General features: G+C 45.0%; 1 protein-coding gene across 2 annotated transcripts in view; it reads left to right on the forward strand.

Moving 5' to 3' along the window:
- The window catches only part of THOC5 (THO complex 5), a 1,209,707-nt gene that overhangs the window by 752,865 nt on the left and 441,874 nt on the right, over positions 1–14,968 (forward strand). The gene's annotated exons all lie outside the window — the stretch shown is intronic.

The following is a 14,968-nucleotide window of genomic DNA, read 5'->3' on the forward strand; positions in this document are numbered from 1 at the left end:
TATTTCTCCTTTACCATTGGTGGTTTCCTGTCAAAGTACCATTGCTGGTACTTCCTTTTTCCCCTTTTACCTTCCATTTCTTTACTTCTTTGTTTCCTCAAAAAAACCAGCTTTTCTTCTTTCTCTGCATGACTGTCTATGATTGTGGATATGACAGAAAAAGCTGAATCACCAGTTAAATCTAAGGGCACCTCAGGCTTCAAGAGATGTCAAAAATATCAGGGCAAAATGCCTAATTCAGATGCACATATTTTGTGTGTACTGCTTAGACAAGGCTCACTTGCAAGAGAGTTGCTCATTTTGTCATGGGTTCTCCATGAGAACTCTCACCGAACGCAAGAACAAGTTAATATTGAAAGGACTTCTAAAAACAGAATTTGAAGGGGCCATTTCTGAGTCAAAAACTAAAGAAAGTTCCTCTTCATCTTCTTCAGTCTCTTACAGAAAATGTCCTTCTTCGGTTCCCAGTTCTTCAGTACTAAGAAGGCAGTAAAACATTCTTCGGTGCCGATCACTACCTTGGCACCAAAATCGGGACTTAACACCAAAACTCTTGAATCTTCAGAGCTGACGTTGGGTTCCTTGACTCCAACGGCACCAGACAAACCTGAAATGATTTTGGTACCTAGATCTAGGTACTCTCCATCCATTGATCCCTTTAAAGACAGACCACCTAGCCCCTTCCTCGAAGTCAGACCTCCTAATTCTCCATCTACAGCATCGGTTCGATCCACATTCCTCCGCCAACTACAGTTAAGACTTTGGAGCCCTCGATTCCAACACTGTTAGCACCGACTGCCTCATTTCCAGTAGCAGCTCCATCTCTCGCACAGAGTCACCTTGAGTTCCTCTAGTCCTTCAGTACCGGTGGTCTCCCAGACTTCAGACTCTCTGGTTGGATCCGAAGTGCGTGGACTTGGGTTCCTTATCTTTGGAGCCACCCATGTCCCTCTGTACTTTGGCCCTTGTTGGATCAACCCAGGCTTCTGTTTTCGGGTTCTCTTCTTCGGAGCAGGTGTGATTCCCAGTTCCAGGCTTCCATCCCTCTATTGGGGGGTGGGGGGGGGCAGCCTTCTGGATCATGGAGAAGGCTTTGTTCATTGGGGACTCAGTCTTTGCCATCCCTGTCGGGATAAGATTCTACATCTCCTCGACCTGAGCTATCATCCATCTCTTCCCCAGGATAGACCCACTTTGGCGGTTTCCTCTTTGGACACTTCCCCAGATCATCCCCCGAGGAAGTACCTGCGAAGAAGTCCAAGATGAATCCATTAGACTCCCCTGAGGAGTTTTTCACTGAAGATACCGATTTTGATGAAGGGGAAGGTTCTCCCAGGTCACTCCCTGATGGTTTCCTTTGGGGCTATCCTTGAAATCCTGAAACAGAGGGGTGTCTGGTCTTCCATCCAGCCTTCCTTGGAGGAATCGGTATACCTGGAAGCTTTTTGGATGCTTTTTGTGCCCAGCCCTCTACTTCTTGGATCTCTCTGCCCACAGATGATCTCATTAAATTGATCGCTCAGTGGGCGAGGAAGATGCCTGACTCCATCGAGCTGATCCTCAAGAGGCCTGATTGTATCCTGCTACCCCCTTGTATCCTGCTACCCCCTAAGGACGAGCCACGCTGCTCCAAAAGGTATACTTGTTGACGCCATGGTGATAGAGGAGTCTAGGACTTTGGATAGCTGTTTATGCTTCAGCTCTTCGGTCCTTGAATTATATGGCACACTTCACAAGATTACAGAGGGATCTGATTAAGGAGCTCTCTGATAGCCTCTCAGGAGCAGTGGCTGAAGGGGTTTGAGACAAAGTTTCCACTCAGCTGGCAGCCCTTGATGCGATTTCTAACTCGTCCATCAGGCTAATTGCTCATGCAGCTGAAGGGATGTTTAGAGCAGTGGGTTCAGGCATAGCCATTAGAAGGCACTCTTGTATGTGCTTGTGTGACTTTGCAGAGCCATTTAAAGTGTCATATGTCAACGCTCCACTTGACGCATCTACCCTTTTTAGTCCCAAGTTTAAAGACACTTTAGCTAGATGTGAAAAAGATGGCATGACTCTTTCTGCCGTAGGCATACATTTCTCCACTCCTCAGAGGCCTTACTCCAGGAACCAGAGAAGTGGGAGACTATGATTTAAAAAATCCAAAGGGCCTTTCCAGGATTCACGCGGCAAAGACTTTCCCTATGGCAGAGAGGGAAGCATGAAAGACCCAGAGACAGAAATGGACCACAAAACCAGGGGTCCTGAGAATCTTTCTCTAGTACTTCCTATCAGTACCCCTGAACAGGGGCTCGATTGCCCTCCTCTGGAGGCAGTCGGAGGATGACTTTCTCTCCACCAGTCTGCATGGCAAATATTAACTACGGACAAATGGGTGCAGGGAATAATATCCAGAGGTTACAAAATTCCACTGTCTTTACCCCCCCAATAACCCAGAAAAGAATCCCAGACGTTTCACCCAGTCACAGAGAAGCAGCAGTCCCAGAAATTTAAAAACTGCTAGACAAAAGAGTCATCCAAAAAGTCCAGCCAGACCAAACAGGATCCGTGTTTTACTCAAGGTGATTTTTAGTGCCCAAAAAACGGGACGAGAGACCCATTTTGGATCTCAAGCCAGTTCAACAAGGCAGTTCAACAAATCAAATTCTGGATAGTCTTAGTACAGTCGATATTTCTGCTCTTGGAACAAGGCAACTGGATGTGCTCTATAGACCTCCAGGATGAGTGTTACCATATAAAAACGGACAAACGCTCCAGGAGTTTTCTGCACTTACGGCTGGAAGCCAGTCATTTCCAATTCAGAGCACTGCCCTTTGGACTCACCACAGCCCCCAGGGTGTTCACCAAATGCATGGCAGTGGTAGCAGCTCATCTCAGACTGTAAGATTTGAGTTATTCCATACCTTGACAACTGGCTCCTTACCGCTACCACCAGGCGTCAGAATGGGCAAGAGATTATACTCTACACCTCTGTACATCTCTAGGTATAATGATACATTTTGAAAAGACAAGCTTATAACCTTCTCAGCAATGAGAATTCATCAGAGCCCATTTAGATACTGTTACAGGAGTTGCTTCACTTCCTCCAGAAAGACTATAACGAATCAGATCCCATGTCAGACAAATTCTGTGAAAAGAGTTCCAGTAAGACTAGTCCTGAAAGAATTAGGCTCGATGGCAGCATCAGTCACTCTTGTCCCTTTAACAAGATATCACATGTGAATCTTGCAATGGTTAATTGCTTCCCAATGTTCTCTGATACACCAGCCTATGTCTGTCGTGATCGTAATTACCAATTGCTGCAAACAGGATTTTATGTGGTGACTCAACTCCGATCAGATTCTCTTGGGATGACCTTTCTTTCTTCCCAAGCCATAGTGACCACTGATGCTTCCCAGATGGGGGAAGACATTATCTGAGCAGGACAGTCCAAGGCACATGGTCCCAACTGGAGGCCAACTTGCACATCAGTGTTCTAGAGATGAGGGCAGTGCTGTTAGCTTTGTAAGCATTCCAGGATGATGCCCTTCCTCTATGGACAGTAGCAATTCAACTGGACAACATGTCAGTAATCTCATACATCAACAAACGAGGGGGGAACCAAATCTTACCCAGTGTGTCGAGAAACCCATGGGTGATTTCTTCCAACTGCTTTCTCACAGCAATGCACATCCCAGGGCGCTCCAGCTTGATAGCAGACAAGCTGAGCAGAACTATTCTCATCCCTCATGAGTGGTCTCTCAATCCTCTAGTGGCAAACAAGATTTTTCATCACTGGGGCCAACTTTGATGCAATCTTTTTGCCTCTCCCCTGAACAAGTGTAGAAGTTATTTTGTCCTAATCCCTCCTCGGGGCGATTCACTCTGAGACGCTCTTCGCCACAATTGGCCCCCTGGTCTTCTCTACACCTTTCTGCCAACTCCTCTGATATCTCAGTTCCTAAAGAAAGCCAAGAGGATGGAAAACAAAATAGTCCTCATTGCTCCATTTTGGCCTCAACATGTTTTTTTCTTCCTCTGACCTCATCTTCTTCAGAAACCATGGATTCTGGACCCAACTCCAGATCTGTTGTCTCATCCAGAGGGCATGGATCGTCTGAGCATCCAACATCTCAAGTTCACTGGGTGGCTTCTCCAATGTCCATGATTGCCAGGCATCCTCTCCTTTCCTCTCTTGTCCAACAAATTGTTGTGGCTCATCACAAACCTTCAACTAGGAAAGTTTATCAAAGTAAATGAAAAAAATGTATGAACTGAGCCCTGGACAACGAACTTGACCCTTGTACGAGCCCTGCTCATAAGGTTTTGGATTTTTTAGTTAGCTCTTTTCCAGCATCAGCATATGCCTCCCAAGAAGCTCTCTGACTATAAAAGGTGTCCTGTGATTTTTTTCAGCTATTAGCCACATAATGCTCCTAGAAAGCTGGAGCAGAACATTCACCAATATCTTTAAAAAAGAATGCAGCAGCATTCACAGCCCCTAGAGAAGAAAATACCGCTGTTACAGTGCATTAATAAGGAACTTGCTGTTGGGCTGTTGAAGTCCAGGCAAATGTGGGGATGCCTTTTCACCCCCCCCCCCCATTCAGAATTTGACAATATATGCATTTGACAGTTAAGGTTGCTGTTGGGTGCCCCCTGAGTTTTACAGGAATGTTTGCAATAATCCTGCCTCCATTCAATCCAGTTTGAAAACATGGTCATCTTCAGAAGACAAAAAAAAAAGTGAAGACTAGCAGAAGTAGTTATGTTCTGCCTTCTTGTGCAGCTGGAAAAGGAACTCTATAGATCCATTTGAGGCAGCAGTTTCTGTTCTGATCAAATGCTTACTTTGGAAGGCAGCCCTCTTCATTTAGGTAGGAGGATTTTAGAGCTGAAGGCTGTAATGTGCAAAGGCACTTTGCACTATTCCACAGGAACACAATGTGACTGAGGACTATCCCCTCTTTCAACCCTAATGTAGTCTTACAGATTTCCCTAACCAGTTCATTCAACTACAGGTCACGTTTCCCAATCCAGAAAATTAAACTGAGAGGATTTTGTACCTCATAGATCTGCACAGGAAAGTCAGGTGTTACAAATAACTGATGATGATAGATGGACAGAGCAGTTGTTTGTCTTGTATCCCGGGGAAACAGGGCAGTCCAGTTTCTAAATGGCTAACTAAATGCATTTTATTCTACTGTGAGAGTCATAGGACGACTTTGCATGGGAATGTTAGGGTCCATTTTCCTAGACCAGCCACTACTACAGCCTTTTTTCAAGAATGTGTGTTTACTTACTGTTTGTGAGACTGCTATGCTTTCATCTAGCTGTACCTTTCTAAATTATTATAAACATCATATCCAGTTTGTTTGAGGGTGAAGGTTTGGAACAGCCATCCTGCAAGACCTTCTCTGAACACCATATCCCAAGAGACAGGCTGGTGGCTTGGTTAGCCCTGTTTTCAGCTTCCTTGTACACACTATGCAGCAGTAATGTGTGTGAAAAACAGCAAATTTGTGTGAGTACACTTACCATGGCAGTAAATGTTTGAGTAGGAGTACTGTTACAGTACTAGCATTCAAATGCCTTCCCCGTATGGTTTTTACCCATTCTGCTAGGGCAACCTAGGGGCCGAAAAGGATGTTTTCATGCACCTTTGTACTATCCCTTTTCAGTCCTTTGCTCTGCTTCAAAGGGCCAGATTCCTTGTGAGGGTTTATAAACCCATAATCCATGAGTGGAATTACTCCAGGGTTGCAGTTGGGACTCTCCACTTGAAACCTATAGCTACTGTATTCTTCCTTTTTTTACTTGGCTTAAAAGAAAAAAAACTGAATCTTATTTCCTTTTAAGGGCATATCCCCAAAGACTTTGCTGGCAAAAAAAGAACCAGCCAGTGAAGGCATGGGCTTAACTGACCCTTTTATCTGGTGCAAATGTATGTGTTCCTGCATTGAAGAAGAGCCAAACCATGCTGTAATTTCTTGGACTTGGGTCGGCCTAGTAGACCTCTATCTGTGACCAGTTCTCCATCCCATGAATATGGCTGCAGCTATAATCCTATGTGGACATCTGGTGTTTGTGTGTGTACTCGTATGAATGTGCTTTTGTCACACTCTTACCAAAGCAGTCTAGCTCCTAGTTAAATAGCACTTGCATTTCAAATCTGAGATCCTTAAGGTGTCCTGACTGAAATCGCTGTTACAGTATTCCTAACCCATGGGTTATCATTGCTGATGTCTGGCTGGGGTACCAAAGTTTTACCTTCCCATGATCATGCATCTGACATATGACCTCAGCTGTCAAGTGGAGGTGTACATAGAAGGACATACAAGCATAATTCCGAAGACTCGCTACCAGCCCAAACACAAGTCCCATATCCGTTGGACTGATTGTCATTTGGTCATTGGTACTATTGCTTCAAATTATCAGATAATTGCCCTGCTGGGGAACCTTCCTTGACCTTTTTTTAAAACTGTTTTGCCTTATCAGTGTTGGATGTCAGCCAGGTAGGGTAACTGTGAGCAAATCCTGTGCAAAGACTTGCATACCCAGTGTCTTGTTCACTCAGGAGTGAAACACTAGTAAAGACCTGTTCCATTTGCCTATCTTTTGTACTTAAGACCTTGCGGTTCCATTTGTCTTCGCTCAAATTTTGGTTACTCGCAGTTTGAAATGCTTGGTCCACTCCAAGATGTTGGATTTCACTTCCCCAGATGTACCTTAACCCCTTAATAAGAAGCCTAAAAATCTTAGGCTGGAGAATCGTGTTGGCATTTTGATTCCAGCATACCCACTGAGGTTTTGGAACCCATGGTACGTCTGACTCCACCTCAGATGCCCTCTACTGAGACCTTGCTGGAGGCTGGTTTAGCATCAGAGGACCTTATGACTGAGGAATGCATGGAGGGAATTGAACCATGAATTACCTTGGAGAGTCTAGAGGGCATCCCTCAGATACTCGCTAGGGAAGAGAACCTAGGTAAACTTAGAGGTATGTCTAGGATCTGAACCACCATGATGTTCATCGTGCATACAGCTGCAGTAATCACATATGGGTTCTCTGCCGTCAGGCGGGTCCTCGGTCGGCCGAATTCCAAAGTCTAGGTCCGGCGTCGGTTGTCGTCGCTTTCTTTCCTGACATCAGTGCGACAGGGGTATATAAGACACAGCCGACGCCATATTCTTCAGTCTTTTTTGACGCGTGGTGCCCGAAGCAGAAGCAGTTCGCAAGTGCCGGTCGGCCAGCTCCTGAAATTACGAATAATTGGAAACCGAAGTCTTCTTTAAAGCTAAGTACCTGCTGAAACTTTTCTTGCCTCAGACCGATGTCAGACAAAGTTAACAATTGTATTTCTTGTGGGAAGCAAATACCGGATAAGGATTTCCATTCCCTCTGCATACCTTGTTTAGGCCCAGACCACGACGTCTCGGCCTGCCGCTTTTGTGCTACTTTCAATAAACGCACTATTAAGCGTCGGGCGGAGTTCGCCCAGCACTTTTTTGGTAAAACCTTTGATTATAAAATGTCGTCGGATACTCCGACTACCGTTTTGTCCAAAAAACGCAAGGACAAAGACCGACACGATGCCAAAACCGGCTACACGTGGACCGGTTCTCAGTGAGGCGCCTACGCAGCTCCTGACTACCGACGACACTTCTTTGGCGGTGTCCTCTGTACCCGAGACCGCCGGTTCCTCGGCCCATACTCAGACTACAACCACCGAAGCCACTGTGTGTGTTGAGCCTCCTAATGTGGATAGGTCTACTTCCACCCAAGGTGTTTTTAGACCGTCATCCTCCTTCTCCATTAAGGCCTTTACTAAGTCCAAATCAGCCATGCATCCCAAGAGGCCTGTTGCACAGGGACCATCTCCAGGCCCCATGCCTAAAAAGCAGATGCTAAAAATGGCTGAGGATTTAATTACTCTTATCAGGGGTTCCCAGCCCCCTCCAGACAAGAGACCCCGAGTGGAGGAAGCTTCTCCCTCTTCTGACCAGGACTCCATTCTTTCAGAACATTCTGATGAAGAGGAACACTCGTACTCCCCTTTTGAAGATTCGGATGCTGAGCAGTCCATTCCTTCTGTATCTCCCCCAGAGGATTTCTCTTTTAGGGAAACCTTGCACACCTTGATGGAACACTTCCATAGGGAAGGCCAAGACTTTTCTGATTCCAAGAAAAGACTTAGGGAATTTCTTTTGATGTCCTTCAAGGATGCATCTGCAGTCCTTACAAATGGGTAGTCCTGTCGTCAGGCAGCCCTTCGGTCGGCCGGATTCCAAAGTCTGGGTCTGGCTTCGCTGTGTCGCGCTTCACCCCACGCCATAGCTGCAGTTCTTCGGGTATAAAGGCATCAGCGGCGCCATTTTCCTCAGTCTTTCAAGCAGAAGCTGTTCGCCTGACGGTCGGTCAGAACCAGAGATTACTACTACCGAATACTGTCAGAAAAAGTGAATAACTGTTTAACTTGACTTACTGCTTACCTTGTTTAGGCCCAGACCCAGCTTGTGTAGCCTGTGCTTCTGATTTTGCTTATATCATGCCGCCGGATCCACAAATAACCAAAAACTCGTCGCGTCCGCTTTTTCGTCAAAACCGCCGCTGAAACCGAGCAAGTGTTCTTCCCAGGCCTCTTCTAACCTGGTGGAAATCCAACCCTCCTGCAGCCATGTCTATAAAGGCCTTTGCCAGGGCTAAAGCAGTGCCTGTCAAGCCCCACAGGCCCAGCACCAGTTCCCATATGCTTTGGCTGAGGATCTCAATCCCAGCCTCATCCAGACAGGACCTCTCATCCACCTCCAGAGAAGAGGCCTAGAGCAGAGCCCCAGAGCCAGTATCCACAGATGATTCCTCTGATGACTCAGAACATACAGACCCTCCTGAGGCTCCTTATTCCCTTACTTAAGACTCTGATGATGAAGAGTCCATTCCTTCAGCCTCTCCACCTGAGGAATTTTCCTTTGGGGAAACCTTGCATGCTATGAGGGAACAATTTCAGTGGCAGGGCCAAGATTTCTCAGACTCCAGAAAAGGCTTAGAACCTTTCTACATTTGCCACAGCATAGGCCTTTAGCTATACCTCCAGTTCTTTCTGTTGTAGATGATGCATTTAATGATGCTTGCACTGCTCCTGATTCATTACCTCCGCCCGGACACTCATCACCATTTATACAAGGCTCCTTTTGCAGATCCAGAGACTATCTCCCAGGGCCCTAAAGCTGTAGCAACTACATCTACTAAAACCCTCCAGAGATGGGGTAAAAGTTTACACTTCTGCTACTTTGTCAGCTAGGGCTTTGAACTGCCAATTTCATATGATTCAATATCAAGAGTTTATGCTAGACCAGTTAACTAAAAGCTGTCCTCTGAAGAATCTTTTAGATAAGAAATATGTTCAGGAAATGGTACATAACATACAGCAGGTTAGTAACCATTCTTTAAAATGTGGCTATGATGCACTGGAGGCTTCCTTTAGATCAGCCATGACTGTCACAGTTATCAGGAGAGACATGCATGGTTGAAAGAGCAGGCATTACCAGACCATGTCAAATCAAAGCTTTTAGATGCACCCATGGACAAAGTCAATTTATTCTGCACAGCAGGTACTAAAAAAGATGGAAGAAATCTGTACAAACAGTGAAAGATTTCTTACAGGTTCAACCTCCAAGGTTTAGCAGGAACTGGCCCTCCAAGAATTGGTCCTTCTCTAAGACACAAAGAGGCAGGAATAGGCGCTCAAGAGGCAGAAACCAATCCAGGGGTGCCTACAGGGACGCCAGTGGCAGGGTAACAACCAGCGAGGCACAGACGCAGCCACCACCACTACAACAACACAATCACAGTGTGGCACCGCTACCAGGGAACAACTGGAAGCACCAAAGCTAACCTTATTTTCAAAGAACTGGCATTGCATCACAAGGGAAAAATGGATTTTGCAGACTATAGACCAAGGTTACAGGTTCCATTTCCATACTCTACCAGGAAAGAGAGGAATGCCAAACCTACCACCTACTCAAAGGGCAGAAGCTCTAAAGCAAATATCTCAATTATTAAGAATGAGAGCTGTGGAAAAGGTACCATCTATGGAACAAGGAAAGGGATTTTACTCCAGACTCTTCCTGGTACCAAGAAAAGAGAGCAAATGCAGGCCCATTCTCGACCTGTCCGCTTTAAACACATTCCTCATTGTTCCAAAATTCAAAATGCTGACCCTACAGCAGCTTCTTCCCATGCTTGGCAAGGAGTCTTGGCTGGTAACTCTAGATCTCAAGGAGGCATACCTGCAAAATTGCAGAAGATACCTCAGATTTCTTGCAGGATCAGAGCATTATCAATTCTCAGCATTGCCCTTTGGCTTATCAATGCCTGGCATCAGTAATTGCTCATTGCAGACTTCAGGGAATTCAAATTTACCCTACCTGGACGACTGCCTGATACAACAGCAAAAGCAAGCTAACAGAAGACTTAAAAGGGTCATTTTCCTGCTGCAAGCCCTGGGATATACAGTCAATATAAAAAAGTCAAGGCTGATTCCATCCCAAAGAATAACCTTTCTGGGTGCAGAACTGGACACATCAAAACAAATGGCATTCCTAACTGCAGAAAAGAAAGAGCAACTACCTCTCTACTTCTTGGCATTAACAAAGCAGAACCATCTAACTGCAAGAAAAGTACTGCAAGCCCTAGGCTTCATGGCATCCTGCATAATTCTGGTCCCTCATGCCAGACTGCATATGAGAAAGCTACAGTGGTACCTAAAGAATTTGTGGTCTCAACACAAGCACAGCCTAGAAACCAAAATTCCAATAATCCCATGCCTGAAGCAAGATTTCCTATGGTGGGCTCAGGCCTGTCAATCAAACACAGGATTGCCCTTCTGCAACAGTCAACCAAGCCAAACCATCACGACAGATGCCTCAGACCTCGGTTGGGGCACACATGCTGGACAAGTGCATACAAGGCTTATGGACTCAAGACCAGCGCACATAAATCTAAAGGAAATGCTGGCAGTAAAATTGGCAATCCAGTCATTCAGACCATTTCTCCAAGAAGGTCAGTTGATGATAAGGACAGACAACACCACAGTTATGTGGTACATCAACAAACAGGGAGGCACACATTCATACCTAGCACTGGACCTATGGGATGTGGCTCTGAGCTACAACATTCAGTTACAAGCAATTTTAAAAGAAAACATTCTAGCAGACATATTAAGCAGAACTACCACGGATGAATGGATGCTGCATCCGGACATCTTCAAAATCATCAGAAGAGAATGGGGATTACCACAAATAGACTTATTTGCATCCCCACTCAATCACCAGCTAAAGAAATTCTGCACAAGGGTACCACCCACTTGCTTGGAAGGTGGACTCCCTATCTTTCAGTTGGGAAAACCTGACAGCAACCACTTCCTTTGATGCACAAGGTGCTTTTGAAGATCAAAGAGGAACGTCCAAGGATCATTCTGATAGCTCCAGACTGGCCAAGGCAACATTGGTACCCATTGCTGAGGAGCATGTCAACAAATATGGTTGATCCCATTGCTGTTAACACAGAACAACTACAACATCCTGCATCCAAACGTGAAAACTCTGCAACTAACTGCCTGGAACATTACATAAGAACAATTAACCCAAATTTATCCCAAAGGGTTAAAGACATAATCCTTGAGGCCTTCAACAAGAAAGAATTATGCAGCAAAATGAGAAGATGTGGCACTGGTAAACATAGCCAACATCCTGGAGTACTTGGCAGAGCTCTTCCATACAGGCCTGTCCTATTCTTCCATCAAGATACATGCATTAGCTATTTCAGCAGAATACAGCTTGGATCCACCTGTCTTCTCACATCCTCTGCTCAGGCAGTTTCTGAGAAGAATTAAAAATGTAAAACCTCCCAGGAAACCACCATTGCCAGCATGGGACTTGAACTTTGTGCTAGAAAAATTGACACTTCCCCAGCAGCAACAGCAGAATTACAATACTTATCCTGGAAGACTGCTTTCCTGCTGGCAATCACCTCAGCAAGAAGGGTCTCTGAACTACAGGCATTAATGGCAGTGCAACCCTTCCTGATCTTCCATCAAGATAGAGTGTCCATGAGAACAAATCCTACATTTATGCCTAAGGTGGTATCCAGAGTGTCTTTAAATCAGGCTATCCACCTACCTACATTCTTCCCCAACCCACAGAACAGGGAGAAAGACTGTTGCATACCTTGGATGTACATAGACAATTACGCTACTACCTGGACAGGACCAAGTCCAATAGAAAACCTGACCAGCTTCTGGTAGCATATGCAACAGGAAAGGAAGGAAAACCAATTTCAAAACAGACAATCTCAAAATGGATAGGAAATTGCATTAGATTTTGTTACTCCTACCATGGAAAGAAAACTCCAGAGAACATCAGGCCTCACTCCACTAGGGCTACAGCCACTACCACAGCTTGTGGCTACCAAGGACATTATAGACGCTGCTACTTTCACCTCAGTATTTACATTTTCCAAGCATTACAATTTATCTTTATACTCTAGATCACTGCTGTTTTGCAAGGGATCCTATCTACACCAAAATTTCTCCTTTTTTCCTCCTCCCCTAGTTTAGCTATGGTATTCTACCCATTTGTAAGGACTGCAGATGCATCCTTGAAGGACATAGTACAGTTTTTTACCTACCATAAATGTAGATGTCCGATAGGAATGCATCTGCAGTCAGACCCACCTTCCCTCTGTGGTACTTATTTGCCATCCTTCAGCTAGCTTCGCGGGGATCTATTATGGTGTATTTGTTTGTATATATGTACATACATGCTTATTTTATGTGTTTGCTCTCTACTATTTGGAAACATTGGCATTTATCCAAATTTAGCCATCCAAGAGGGCACCTGGCATCTGGGGCAAGAAACACTGAGGAAAATAGACCCAGACTTTGCAGGACTACCCATTTGTAAGGACTGCAGATGCATTCCTATCGGACATCTACATTTATGGTAGGTACAAAACTGTACTTTACCTCAACACAGACCTCTAGCGATACCTCCTGTCTTGGACATACTTGATGATGTTTACTCGGAGGCTTGCCTAAATCCGGATTCCCTGCCTCCTGCCCCAGTCAAGCCTGATAGGTACTACAGAGTTCCTAACTCTCACCAGTTTCTCTACAAGAGCCATAATGCTGACCCTGAAACCATTTCTCAAGGCCCCAAGGGAATGAAGGCCTCTACTGCTACGAATCCACTACCTTCCAAAAGAGAGTCTAGATCCTTAGAAAGGTGGGGAAAAAAGGTATATACCTCGGCCACCCTAGCCATGAGGGCCTTAAATTGTCAGTTCCATATGCTTAAATATCAGCAGTTTCTGTTATCACAATTAAGAAATAAAATTTCTCAACCTGAACAACCAGATTTGAAGGAGTTGCAGGATATGATGCATAGTGCAGAACAAGTGGGTAAACACACCTTACAATGTGGCTATGATGCTCTAGAGGCCTCAAGTAGAGCTGCTGTGACAGGATCAGTCATTCGTAGACATGCCTGGCTTAGAGAACAAACCTTGCCTGACCATGTTAAAGCTAAGCTACTAGATGCTCCTTTACAAAAGGATGTACTATTTGGTACTAATGCTGAGGAGATACTACGGAAAATGGAAGAAAAAGCTAAATCTATGCAAACTTTCAAAGCTTTTCTACAAGTTCAACCACCACGTTTTAGCAGAAATTGGCCTGCAAAGAACTGGTCCTTTCTAGCCATGGACAAGCCACAAAGAGGAAGATACAGGCGCACAAGGGGTAGAGGACAACCTCAAGGATCATATAGAGGCAGACAGTGGCAAACTCCAGCACCAAGAGGTGGCGAAGACAGTGCACAGCAATACATGAAACAAACCCAATGACTTCCCCCTTTCCATGCCAAGCAGGTCTCAGCTGGCAGCACCCTTGGGAGGAAAGCTGGCATTATTTACAAGAAATTGGCATATTATCACAACAGACAAATGGATCCTGGACATTATAAACAGAGGCTACAGATTTCACTTTCACACTCTTCCAAAAATGAGAGGCATGCCGAACCTGCCACACAATCAAAGGGCAGAGGCTCAAATACAAATTTCAAAGCTTATGGCCATGAAAGCTATTCAAGAGGTACCTACTCACGAAACAAGGTCAAGGTTTTTATTCCAGACTTTTCCTGGTACCAAGGAAAGAAACCGACTGGAGACCCATTTTGGACTTATCCATCCTAAACACATTTCTGCTCGTACCAAAATTCAAGATGCTCACATTACAGCAGCTTCTTCCCATGCTGGGCAAGGAGTTTTGGCTGGTAACACTGGACCTCAAGGAGGCATACCTGCATGTCCCAATCAGACAAAGTTGCAGAAGATACCTCAGATTTCTTGCAGGTTCAATCCACTATCAATTCTCTGCATTGCCCTTTGGCTTATCTACTGCGCTCGAAATGCCTGGCATCAGTAATTGCCTACTGCAGACTTCAAGGGATACAAATTTACCCGTATCTGGACGACTGCCTGATCCAAGCGGACAACAAGCACCTACTTCTGGAACATCTGGCTTATGTAACACGGTTATTGAATTCTCTGGGATACACAGTCAACAAGGAAAAATCCAGGTTAACACTATCTCAGAAAATAACTTTCCTGGGTGCCAACTTGGACACAAACACCCAGATGGCTTATCTTACGCCAGAAAAACAAGGGCAACTAACTCATTACTTCAAAATACTAGCAAATTGTACCAGGCTCACTGCAAGGAAAATCCTGCAGGCTCTGGGCTTCATGGCATCTTGCATTCTTCTAATCCCATGTGCAAAGTTGCATATGAGGAAACTTCAATGGTTCCTAAAAACCTATGGTCTCAACACAGCCACAGTTTGGAAACAATAATACCAATAATTCCATGTTTGCAAAAGGAATTTCTATGGTGGTCCCAAGCATGCCAAACAAACACAGGTCTTCCAT

Source organism: Protopterus annectens, chromosome 4.part0, assembly GCF_019279795.1.
Source record: "Protopterus annectens isolate FY-2018-M chromosome 4.part0, PAN1.0, whole genome shotgun sequence".
Classification (NCBI taxonomy): domain Eukaryota; kingdom Metazoa; phylum Chordata; order Ceratodontiformes; family Protopteridae; genus Protopterus; species Protopterus annectens.